Below are 12486 nucleotides of genomic sequence, written 5' to 3'. Positions count from 1 at the left end.
ATACCATGTATTAGACTGATACAGCTAGAAAAAAAGAACATTTTTTCCAGACACCTAAGCTCATTGCCACCTTATTCATAGCCACTGTAACATGCGTAGTGTCACATGCACCTGTTCATTCAAATCTTCCACTTCTTTTGCACCTTGTTTCATGGTATTGTACAGAAGATATGCCAAGCAAGCTTTTGTTTGATTGGTTTGGTTTGATTTTTTGAGGATCATATGCTTTTAAGTTGTAATTTTATATATTCCATTATAGAGTCAGTGCTGAATAAGCCAAAGGTTTATCAAGATTGTTCCACAGAAAAAGAATTGATGTATAGCATCCACAGCTCCTTTTCTAATAAGCATAATTTCACATTATCCAAGAGCTACTCTAACTTCTACTTATTAAGTATCAGCCTACAGTGTGTTTCTGTGAATGATCTGAACTACTACAGTAGGATAAGTAAATGACAGTCTTTCATGTTGTAGAAAACATCATCTGTGATATCATCCAGACTGTGATCCCAATATCACKTTCTTCCTTCCCTTCCCAATTACTCTAGATTTCTGCCAGTCTTAGTCATCATCTTCATTATGATTTTCAGCTCTTATAGGAAGAAAATATTTTTAATTGCTTTAACCACTAACTCTGAAGAGAGTTTGCTGCCTCTTTCTTCTTAGATACAACCAACATGATTCACTTACTCGCACCAGTTTTCCATCAACTGTGACTGAGTTTTAGATTGCAGCTCTCTTGTATCTTTTGCCTATCGTCATTAGGATTTTGCCACAGCCCTTTTTGTTGTTTCAGTATACTAGAATAATATTAATTCCTGGGAGTTCTTCTGGTATTTCATTGAGCATTCCTTAAAAATCTCTTGTGCAACAGCCATCACAAAAAGCATTTCCTTGAACCGCCATCTTCCAGAGAGTTGAAAAGTGAGCTGTTACTCTTTGCTTCCCCTGATCTCCTGGTATCCGGGTTGAAGACCTCGTACATGGAATGTATGAGAACTGCAGAGCTCACAGATTACACTACCTCTAGCAGGTAAATTTTAACACTCCTKCTTATTATTCTGTTTAGGTCTTAAAAGCTAATGCACTGCATCACACCAGTCTCTCCATTTTCTAGAGCAGTAATTGAGTCAATACATTGCAGTGAGTTCACCACCGTTTTCATTATACTCATATACGCTGGGAACTAAATGCTTTTTCTCTTCTTTAGGTATTATTGCTAATGACAGACGTAACAGTGCATGTAGTCCTAGAACTGCATGCGTATATCGCTTGATTACATGATGTGTCTGTAGATATCAAATAACTTTCTTTTTGTTTTTTTTCTAGTATGAGGTATTTTGTTAAGATTAAAGATTTATTTCTGRTTTTGTTTTAAATCAGGTGCAGTGATTTTACAGCTTTCTGTCCCAGTATTGGCTTTGCACATGTGTTTATTAAAAATCTAGATTCTAACACTTTGTATACTCACTAATACTCACTTCATATAGTTCTATTGATGCAAAAGATACCAGTAACAACATGATGAAAAGACTCTTTTGTATATTCTTTTTCTCTTGTGTCATATTTGAATTCTGTATTCATTTCTTCTGCATCTACTAAAATGGATACAAATACTTCCTCATTTCTTCTTTCATACTACTCATTTCTTGAGCCTGTACTGTAGCTATAAAAGAATGTTGTATTACTGCTAAATGCCTCTGCTAGGAGCTTATGCCAAATTGTATGCACTTAACTTTTCTATTTTCTTGTGTAGCACGCTTATAAAATGGTTTGCTTTGTGTACCTTGTGACTGTCTTCTCCAGTGCTGGACAATCAACATGTACTACAGACCTTGATGCATCCGGTCCTCCCACATACCTCTTTTATTACTCTGTATGTGGGTTGTGCCAAATCCATTGCACCCTTATCTCTGTTATACATGTCTTCTTCCTGGTTGTAACTCTTTTAGCACATTAGGATTTGTGCTAATTAATTTTTTCTTTTGTTCATAGGTGAGCTTCTTTCAATGTGAAATTGTTACTAATTTTTTTTTTCTTTTCTATTCGATCCCATTAAAAGCCTCTCTCTCACAGACTGTCTTTCCCATCTACCAAAGCCTTATCAGCCAAAAGTGGRTTATACACTTATCAGCTGCCTTACTAAGACATTGAAATGTCTCAAAACACTTTTCTTCGTATGGTGATGTTTTCCTTTAAAAAGAAACAGGCCTCAAATACTTCAGAATGATAAACCTGTGTTCTCTTGTCTGCATCTGTGAATTTACTGGAGACCTGAAGTTTGAAAACAGCCCTAACCTTTTTCTTGTTACCTTGTGGAAAGGGTGAAGAATATTATCAACTCTAAGCCCRAAAAGAATCTGTTCATTAATATCTTCTATCTGTCACTGTTTTCTGCAATACTTCTTTTCAGATCCATTTCTTTCATTATTCTGCATGAAAATCATAGTTAATTTCTTTTCCTCTGGTAGTACATCAGAATAAATCATTGCTATGACTGCTCAGATCCACAAAGAGTTAAATCAGAGCTATTTTACAGTAGAGGCTGCCTGGTGATGGTGGTTTATTGCATTTGCTTTAAAACAGGGTTAATTCAGACACGGTAATCATGAAACAGCCGTATAAAAGACAGTTCTTGAGCTTCTGATAAGGGGGAGGAGGGATAACAATCAAATGGCAATTTTTCTTTAGGAAGAAAAAAAATCTTTTTTAGTCCAGGTGCTCACCTGCACCAGCTGGTCTTACTTCTACTAGAATGAAGCTTTGTTAGTGCAAGGCATGCTTCACAAAAACTGTGCAGAGCATGACGAGACCAAAATACACACAAAAAGAATGAGGCTTATAAGTGACCTTCCCGCGTCTGCGTATCTGAATTGAGACTGTGAAGCAAAACAGCGGTTSTAGAAGAGCCCCAAAGGAACCACTGGAAAGTAAAGTGCTGTTCTGGACYGGGAGCGTGCTCCTTCTGCTCCTACAGGCAGCAAACGAGAGAGGATGAACTCACCTTGAAGGACAGCCTGACTTCAGCTCCTGCAAAAGCACACAGGCAAATCAGCGAGCGAAACACTGACATTACAAGCRCTTCCGCTCTGCTAGGCTTGTATCCTACAAGGGAAGGATTAAGCAGCGCAGACTGTTCTTGGTGTCCTATGTTCTAGGTATCTTTTGTGTTTCAGAGAGATGAAAAACAGAAACAGAACCATCAAACAGTTGCCATCCGAGATTTTCCCAAGTCCCTTGCAGCTGCTGAACAGGGTAGCGTGTTTTTCTGGCTAGCTCCAAATAGTGGCATTCGCACTTTGAACACAAAGTAGTTCAGCTCTCTAAGGCACAACACGCTCAAGCCACCTATTGATACCAGCTCCGCAATGAAATGTTGATTTGGGTGTTACTTATGAATACTTTTGTAATATCACAAAGCAAGCAGCCAATAAATATTTTTTTTTTTTCAGGAAAGGTTTCAGTTGTGCATATCGTGTTAATTATTAGTAATAGAAAAAGAAAGAACCTGGAATGTGGTTGAGGCAGAGTTGTGTCAGATACTGTGATGTTTGTCTCACAAGAAAATTGCTCTGTAAATCCATTACGTATGTTAAAACTCTGTAGTTATAACGCAACTTCTGATCATAACACAGTGTTACACATTTCAAACACATTTTGAAATAAAACATTTCTCTACTAAACTTTAATTGTCTCTAATTTTTTTTGTTGCATGAAACAAACCGAGTCTTATCTCATTACCTGTAGCATATCTTGATGTAGACATTATATAGACCAGCCAATTTCCATTTCAGCGCCAGTCTGATTTCATTTGTAGGTTTGCTTTTATCTTAGATGTGAACTGAAATTTAGAATGTGTGCTCTGCAACATGGATATTACATAAGAATAGTCAGTCTTGAATTCTTTGAAATATTTCTATATTTTATGATTATATAAAATATATAATTTTATATTATATATTTATTTCTCTATTTAGGATAAGTTAGTCTGAATGAAAGTATGAATTTAAATTCTTTATGGGGATTCATCCTCAGCTTTAACTGGCTGACTGCAAGAGAGAAAAAAAAATATTTGTATCATGCACTGGTCAAGTGTTGATGGTCACAGTATCAGGTAGCATTACATGGAGAAAAGAGCGAGGGGAAGAGGGAGTTACTACTACAGTTACCACAACCCTTTTTTTAGTTTTACAATTATAACGTGCTATCTTGTCAGCTGTCTTACATGTCCTTTACTGCATGCAACCTTCAGAGTGTTTAAAGGGGTTAAATAATGGGCCCAACGTCTCAAGAGATGAAAAACAGTATTAACTGCCTAGTTAAAAAAAAAAAGTCCAGGAGGAGAGGGTATACTTGCAAAGAGCGTATGGGGATTTCCATGGTGTAACAAAAAAAGAAATTCTGCAAAAGTCTGAAATCTAGTTACATTTTAAAAAATCTCAGAGCCCTAACAAATCTCAYGGGAAGGCGCTCTGGGAGTACAGTCTGGCAGTTGTGTATTAGGAGATTGGCCTCTGGGACTTAAAGAGCAATTCTAGAGGTTGTCCCAGTTTTGAGAGTCCTAAACGTGTCAGGGAAACAAGACAAAACACACAGAGCAGAAAAACATAAGAGTTGAAAGAGCTGTTGCTTTGGGGCTAGTAAAAGGAAATGTGTCTGTGAGAAGAGAAGGAGAAGTCAGCGTTAATAATAATAATAATAACAACATGTTTCTACAGACAAAGTATGGCTGAGAATTCAGTGGGTGAGAATGACCTGATTTCAGATTTTAATTTAGAACTCAATTGGGAAACAATAGTCCTGACCATATGTTCACAAATATCACAGCACTTCTGTCCACATATTAATTTTTAGCAAAATGAGGGAACCTAAGAAACAGGACTATTTCCTCATACTTCAGTATATCAAGTAAAATGTTAAGACAAAAATATGCCTTTGCTTTCCTGCTCAAAAGATTTTGAGTGTAGTACCCCTCCCTCAGTCATTTCCCTTAATAATTTTGGATAATAACTTAACACAGTTCTGTGACTTAAACTGGGAAATCTATTTCTGGGAAAAGAAAAACAGGTTACTAAAAATCAATAGTTTGAATTTTATTGATGTATTGTCTTATTATTTTAGCGGTGAACATTCAGGAATGTAAACTTGAGTAAGAAGTGCTTAGAAAGCATTTAAAAATGCTTAAAATCTATCCAAGCAAGGATTTTCTTAAAAATTATACATCAGTGGGCTAATACCTAAATTCTGGGTATTATCCACAAACCTCTAGAGAGTTTTTTTTTTGTTTTTTTTTAATTAGCAGAGAATTAGAACATAATACTCTCCACGGAAACAACCTCTGTTTTCTTAAGGAAGCTGTTAAGTTTTATTGACTTTGGAAGAGTTTACCTCCTAGACAGTTCAAATAAAAGTGCAACGCTTGAAAAAATAGGATATAAATGGGTCTTTTAAATTACCTTGAGAAGCTAAGGCTATTTTTATAGCATTAGTAGTTGGTAATTGATGCATTCATCCTAAATCTCAACTTTGCTGTTGCAGCAAGTCCCCCAAATTAGCATAACAATCCCAAAGAGCAAATGGGTCCCTAGCTGTAAGTTTCTCTGCTGCTTATTTTTTCATTCATACTGTGATTTTTTTTTCCTGGTCCTTTGCCACAGATATTTTCTTTACATGATATAATGTGCAGTTAAAATTATCTCATTTTATATCTTTTTTTTCAATAAACAGAATGTGTTACATAAACGTGCTTTATTCTTGGTTGTGCTATGAAACAAATACAATGCTCTAAATGACACATATAATTATTTTTTTTATATTGATTGTTACATGCTTATTTTACTTCATGGTTGTCTACATTATAGCTGTAAGGATAATAACAAGATCTCATGTTATAAACTGCATAAGATTTCCACAGCAGATTAGGAAGCAATCCTACAAATATCAAATCCTAAATATTAGCCAGATATGTTTCTGTTTCATTTTTTCACAGTACTTAAATCGAACAGCTATAGTTTTATACCACTAATGGATCTAACTTGAGTACAAACACTTCAGGTAGGCTGGGACAAATTGAAGCATAAAAGTGGGAATGTGTGAAAGAGATATATGCTTTCATTTCAGGGTTTACGGTATTTAGCTATGTCACTGCTAAAGACCTACTTTGCTTTTTTTTTTTTTCCTCATATTGAGACAAATAAGAATATTCATGTGTCCTTAACATGACAGGCCAATGGTCAACTGCAGCTTTGCAAAAGAATACTTTGGCAGCTGCTGTCGTCTTCCACATGCACAAAAAAAAACTGGCCTGATTTTTTTTCTTGACAACACAGTCTTACAGTGAGCTGCAGGATACAGAACCGTAGAAAAACGGGGTCTAACAGACCCCACAAGTTCATCTAATCCAGCAGTTTGCCTAAGGAAGGAGTCGAGGGGGCACTAATAACAACCAAACTTCCTTGCCTGAACATAATTATATTAACAATACTCCAAGTAAGAGCCTTTCTTGTACCTACCAACATCCCCCTTGATTAAAGCGAAGTGTTATGGGCTGCAAGTGCACCAGGATAAGGGTCACCGCAGGACTTGATCTATTGCCCTGAAGCTGTAACACAACGTATATAATATTTATCCCACTTGTTCTGCCTGCAGAGGTGGTTTATTCCTCCCACATCTGGTCACTGATATTCACCCATCCCTAAAGAATGTGCAAAATTGCATTATGCCCTAAGAACATGTCTCTGWACAAGTGCCTAGAGTTTATTATTTTTTTTTATTTTTTATTTTTTCTAATATAAAGCACATTAGATAAATGCCTCACTTTGCCACCCCACACACTATACCATCTTTCAGGGTATAAATTCTTTTTTCAAATTAACTCAGTGCTCACAGAAGATGCCTAATTGACAGGACCACATCTATTTATACATAGAATGAGTACATTGCACACAGGAAGAGTCCAGATGCTTTCCACATTGCTCTTCTAATGGATGTCACTCTTCCACAAACAYAGTTACCAAAATAATACTTGTGACACTCCCAATTAGACACTTTTTTAAGCCTAAGAGATTAATGCTTCATCTATTCTTTATTTAAAACCTACAGCAATAAAATTGCTGCAGACTAATGGCCTTCCCTGTCCCAGTAAATGTAAAAGCCAAAGGACAGCACTTGGGAGAGGTTAACATCAAAGTTACAGGCTTTTGAAGAATAAATTCTGACTAAATTTTTCACAATTAAAATTGTAATGTTTCAGTCATTTTAGTCAGATTGCTAAGCACTGCACTATGGAATGGTTGAGATTCAGAAACAATAGTCGATCTTAAAATTGCTCCAGATGGAAAGGACTCAGAAAAATCAGTTGAAAAACAGCCGTGGAGAGCACTACTACTACAGTAACGATAAGACAGAAGATCTTAAATCCATTCAATGAAAGAGATGGAAGGAAATCAAGAGAAGGGCGCTTGTCTAGTTTTTCTTTTCTAATGTAACCTTACAAAGACTTAAAGGAACTTGATGTCAGATGAGAAAAGCAAATTCCTGTAATTTGAGGAATGAATAGGTTGCTTCCTTCTAATGAGGGAAACCCAAGCCTGTACTCTATCTGCGGCCCTAATCGTGAAGGATGCTTCATCCCTGTCAAACAGCTTGCGAGGTCTGGACGCACGGCAGTTCCTCCCTGTGGCTGTTCTGTGACTGCAAACACCAATGTTTGTATCCTTAAGGAGAAGGACATTTTCAACTACTTAAGTTATTGTTAATAAAAATGAGAAAATTTCATCCACATCTTCATGTCAAAGACATAACATTGCATTCAACATGTATTTTCACAGTAGCGTATGAGACACAGGCAGAAACAAAAAAACTAAATTATAAACCAATTTAACATTCATATAATCTTTATTGCAGCTACCTTTTTCCTCCTTAGACTGAGCGCTCAACTTTTGTTGGAGGGTTGTTTTTTTTCCTTAATTAAAGAAAAGAAAACCCATACATCATTTTATACAGTCTACTTTCACCCGTATCTGCTGATACAGCAGGAGTATTTACTGGAATAACTTCTAACCTGACTTTTTTAAAAAAGCCATCAACCTCCACCCTCAAAAAACACAAACCCCTAAAGACTCACACGACTAGTGATATTTGTAACATGTTTCTTTACCCAAGTTAATTGAGGGGAGGAAAAAAAAAAAAGCTCTAGAATACTGAATCCCTTTCTGATCCTTACTAATCTTACAACCAATGCACCAAGAAAGCTGTAATTATTCAAAATTAGAAACAAATAGACATTCAAACACATTAAAACGGTGAAAGACTATCAGCTCATGGTAACAAACCCGATGTGCATTTTAAAATTTTTTATGGGCCAAAACCTAAAGTTTTCAATATTGCCTGAGGTGCTTCCTCTACTAAATGCCATTTAACATTCCAGGGTTCGGCAAATTCTTAACACGTTTTGTTCTCCCTCTCTTCACTTTTTTTCCCCAAGAAAGATAGTTAGACAAGAGCATACAGGTGCAACAGTGGCTTAAGTTGAGACAAGGTAAGGTGTATATATAAAAAAAAAAGTCTTTTGTCTTTATTTGCAAATACCTGCAAAACCTTGAGCTGAGAACAAGTTTGCAATACTGTTTGGTGTCCAGGTCTTCAAACTCTGATAAATGTTGAAGAAGAAGGTTCCCTGCTGGGTGGAGGCTTGAGAACCRTTTAAAAATTACTGCTGTGCAAAGCAGTCTGGCAAATGTAGTTCTACAAGTGGCTCTTTTGGTAATTAACACTTATTAACACGCTGAGAAAGGGGGATGAATTGCTGGCGGTGTTTTACCCAACTGTATCTTACAGCTAAAAAGAACATGACAGTAGCAGCCAAGAGGCAGGGGGTAATGGGGACCTGTAACCTTGTCTGTGCTCTGTTTGTTTTAGGTTACCAGCTGATTTTAGAGCCTGTTTTTTTTTAGTCCTTTCTGAAAAGGAGACAGGATATGGCTTTTACAAATAAGTAGTATATATTCGGTTTGGTTTTACACTATTTGTTTCCTAAAAGGATCTGTGAGCAACAAACAATAAATCACCTGTTGAAACCCATTAAGATACTTTTTTTGTAGTAGTGGAAAGCCTGAGTTTTATTGCACAGTTGCAATATTTGGACAAGGGATGGTATAGCTTTTGCTTGTGCCCTTCTGTTACATGTACAGCATAATCGATAGTTTTGCAACACTGGAGATGTCAGCATTTCCTGCAGCGCCGATGTTGTAGTGTTCCTGCAGGAGGTGCTGCGGGTGTTGCTGTACCGCTGGAGACGTTTTTTAATCCTTCAAACCTGAATGACACCTAACATTTCCCATAAAATGAGCCATATTTAGTTTGTGATGCTACAATCTCTAACATTTTTGGAAGAGGGCCATCAGACCTGCGTAACCCCTTTTAGAAAACCTTACTGAATTATTTTTGCTGTTGTTCTGAAACTGTTCATGAATATTTAAGCAAAGTCAGCTAAGCAAAGTTGTGGTAGGACGTCTTTGCTCACAGAAGTGGACTATACACCTCCACAGAGCACCTGGTCCTGGGCAACCTGCTCCAGGTGACCCTGCTAGTGAATATAAAAATATTAAAATAAGAATGCCTTAGTAAATGCCTGCTCCTCTGTGGCTTTACCAGGTTTTGCTGTGTAACTTGAAGCTCTTCATCAAGTTTTTCATGTCCTGACAATATTTAATGACATTAGGGTGCCTTGGTAACCTCTTTAAAGTATGGAAAACAAGTTTGCATGAGAGCAGATGAAAACGACTGCCAATATAACTACTAATTGCTGTGACCCCATTGTGCTAAAGCTCATGCAGGTGCTTAGCTTCAAACAGACATAGAGGCCATGCTATTACGGCCTCTAATTAATACATTTATAATGGAGTCAGAGAGTCGCAGAAATGACAGCCTAAATGAGCCTTCTGCATCTTCTCACGTTTTCATGACTGCGTAAGTCTGTAGAGTATTAGAGTCCGCTTCCGTGAGCAAAGATATCCTACGAGAACAGCGTCTCTGCTCAGCTCTTTTCTATGCCAATACTTCAGTGAAGAAGAATTTATTCAGTACTAGCGACTTTAAATCGTCTCACCTCCACCCTAAGGACAGGCGAATAAAGAACTTTGTTGTGTTTTGTTTTGTTTTGTTTTGTTTTTTCCCCCCAAATGGTTATTTTTAGGTGGTTGGTCCTGAAAGTGGAAACCAAACCCCACCACGTGCTTTTTTATGCAACGCAGTGGGGAGAAGTAGTTCCCCTGGGGCGACAATCCAGAGACCCTCAGGCTCAGCAGGGAGCTGCATAGCGGTAACCRGTGGAAAATTATGAGCACGGGGGAAATCCGTTTTTGGTGATCTTTCTCCGAAATGTAGGTACAACAGTGAGTTCTGCGAGGGAGATGCTACACAGCCTCCAGAGCCAGAACCCGTTCCTGACGGAGAACACCTGACTTGAAAGAATGAAAAAAATCTCGCGCTCCAAAGAATATCATGCCCTTCTTTTTACAAAATGACCTGCCGGTTGCAACACTTAACCAGAAATGTTTTTGCACCCTAGTGCCTAATACACTGGCTTAAGAGTGAGGAGCCCTGGAGTCTCCCCCATGCCCTTAAGGCTATTATTATTTTTATCCATTGGCCGTTCAATGCACAATGTGGTGCCTATGGGCACGTTCGGAGTGTTCCCCTGTGCGGAAAGGGATGAAAGATGGATGCGGGTAGGAGGAGAGAGCATGGGAAAGTGTAAATCGCTGACCGGCCAGAGCAGCTTTCTGGGAGAGGGAATGCTTCCCAAAGCATAGAAGCTAGTTCTCAGCAATTCCCAGGCAAGTAGTGCAACCACTGGGCTGTTAGAATAGCCAATACTGGGCTTTTTCTTTTTTTTCTTTTTTTTTTTTTATTAAGGAARGAAGCTGTAAATGCATGTTGGCAGCATTTTTCCTACCGAGTATGTGCCACCACTGGGTGCCTAGGTGGGGTTAGGTGTTGCTCTGCCTAGATCCTGGATCTTGCTCTCCTGGATCCTGACAGAGTTCATGCTTCGTGCTGCTGGGGAAAGAAGGCAGAACTGCCCCTGCTTGAAACACTTCGCCGTGTTTATGCACAGGAAGGAGTTACCGTAACAAACATCCTCACGTTGTTTTTTAGTAAGCTTTTTTCTTTTCAATTGCGCGTGAGTATTCGTAAATCCTACAGCCAATTTAATAATAAAAAAAGCTTAACTACCCAAAGAATCCATTCGATAAGTATATAAAGAACGCGACAAATCTTGCAATCAGTCTTGCACGGATGTCGTTATCTTCCAGTTCTACAGATGTGATTGCGTAAGTCTGTGGAGCAGAAAGACAGCTACACACGATCTATCTCCAGACCTCCAAGTCAATGACGTGTCTTTTTTTTTTGGGGGGGGGGGGGGGAGGGAGGGAGGGAAGAAAGTAAAATGATAGGGTTTAGATAAGCATTTGTACTTTAAAAAAAGCACGAATGAACAGGCAAAGCACTCGTCGAAGTCCTCAGAGCCCCACTTATTGCAACAGAAAGTCCACAGCATGCAAGCTGACATTTCTGTGCATTATTCATTTTGTGTGGAGGAATACATGAGTAAAAAGCCTTGTACTGAAAAGTCCTTCTGTTTTTGCTAAACTCAGGGAACCCGCCAGGATGCCTTTCCCCGTTTATTAATTTCCTGGGAGCAAAGCGAGCAAAAGCTCCGTGAGTCTATCGCGTGCGTATGTGCATTGCAAGAGCATCCACAGGACGAAGGAATATCATCGTGTCAGGGTCTGGAATCAACTACACTTCTTCATCATTCCTGTATTGTCCTTCCCCACTTAAAAATATTCATCTGCATGACTGATAGCACAAAACCACGTAGAAGGTCTAGTCGTGCATTCTAGTTTTTGCCCTAGTTTTTTTTTTCTTTCCTGTTGCCCTTTTCTATATAAAGCATATAAATCCAAGAACTGCCCAGAGAGTGAATTTTGTAACAAATGTGCATTAACAAAACAGAAAAAAAAAAACGGACAAAAAATTCCAGAGAGTAAGGGTAAGTAAGTGTGTATTTTCTCATCTCACTTTTATATGGAAATAATTGTATTTCTGTACCTTGGATTAAAGCAAGAGACACTTTAGTTAGTTTTGATGTAAGTTTAGTTTAAGTTTAGTTAGTTTTGATTAGGAACTATGCATCTGATTTTCTTTGCTTATTGGTGCAAACCAGAAACAAATCTTCACTGTGAATAAAATTAGATTAATGGCAGTTAAATAGATCAGGACAAACACCGTCATGCTTATTTCTTAAAAAAAAAAAAAAAAATCCAAAATGAGTATAATTAATTCATAATAATGAAATAAAATTCTTAAAAATGAAAGCTTCTACGAGGTCATAACATTTTACAAAGTATTCCTAAGTTATGAGTTATTATTATCATGCTGTACAGCTGCCTGAGGATCATAATTTCCAATGAACCAACA

This window comes from Apteryx rowi, unplaced genomic scaffold (assembly GCF_003343035.1).
Source record: "Apteryx rowi isolate R43461 unplaced genomic scaffold, aptRow1 scaffold_273, whole genome shotgun sequence".
NCBI classification, from domain to species: Eukaryota; Metazoa; Chordata; class Aves; order Apterygiformes; family Apterygidae; genus Apteryx; species Apteryx rowi.
This window is presented reverse-complemented; position numbering follows the sequence as displayed.